Source organism: Dipodomys ordii, unplaced genomic scaffold (assembly GCF_000151885.1).
Source record: "Dipodomys ordii isolate 6190 unplaced genomic scaffold, Dord_2.0 Scaffold26, whole genome shotgun sequence".
Taxonomy (NCBI): Eukaryota; Metazoa; Chordata; class Mammalia; order Rodentia; family Heteromyidae; genus Dipodomys; species Dipodomys ordii.
In genome coordinates this window covers 1,732,603-1,733,526 of record NW_012267242.1, presented here as the reverse complement: position 1 = coordinate 1,733,526, position 924 = coordinate 1,732,603, and the positions used below count along the sequence as shown (strand labels likewise).

Here is a 924-nt window from a genome sequence, read left to right as displayed (position 1 = left end):
ACTCAGGGCCTGGGTGCTGTCCCTCAGCTCTTCAGCTCAAGGCTAGCGCTCTACCACTTGAGCCACAGCGCCACTTCCGGCTTTTTCTTTTTGCTTATGTGGTGCTGAGGAATCGAACCCAGGGCCTCAGGCATGCAAGGCAAGCGCTCTACCACTGAGCCACCTTCCCAGCCCTGTGGTTTACTTTCCATGTACTAGTTATTTTATCTTTTGGTATTCATAAGAATCCCAGAATCTAATGAACATATTCCTCACTCTGAAACATGAGAAGGTGTTTTAGGCCCACCTCCAGGGCCCACTCCAGGGCCCAAATGCCAGGATTTCTCCATGTCTGATAAAGCCACTCATTTCTATACAGCTAATAAAGAGACATGGGCCAGGGTAGAGAAAGGAGATTAATTATAGACACCATTATGGGAAGAAATGAAGTAAGCGCTTTAGCCTCTCTTCAGCAACCTTCCAGATACAGACATGAGCTATAGGTTTAAAGAAAGAAAGAAATAGAAGCACTGGGTGATAGGTAGGCCTAGTGAACAGTTCAGGTATGGTCTGATAGTCTTTATCTCAGTTCTTGTTGAAGGAATAGGGAACCATTTTTTTATAACAGGTCATTTTGTTATTTATAATATCATTATGAACCACGCAAAATTATCAAAATGGGCATATGAGCTGTCAGTAGCTGACAAGAAGCATTGTGTAGGGCTGGGAAGGTGGCTCAGTGGTAAAGTGCTTGCCTTGCATACATGAGGCCCTGGGTTCGATTTCTCAGCGCGTAAGCAGAAAAAGCCAGAAGTGGCGCTGTGGCTAGAGCACTAGCCTTGAGCAGAAGAGCTCCCAGACTCAGTTCAGAAGAGCACCCAGGCTCAGAGTTCAGAAGAGCACCCAGGCTCAGAGTTCAGAAGAGCACCCAGGCTCAGAGTTCAG

At 46.5% G+C, this 924-nt stretch overlaps 1 protein-coding gene across 1 annotated transcript in view; it reads left to right on the top strand.

The window, feature by feature from the left end:
• The window catches only part of Lpgat1 (lysophosphatidylglycerol acyltransferase 1), an 81,510-nt gene that overhangs the window by 20,912 nt on the left and 59,674 nt on the right, over positions 1-924 (top strand). The window lies entirely within an intron of this gene.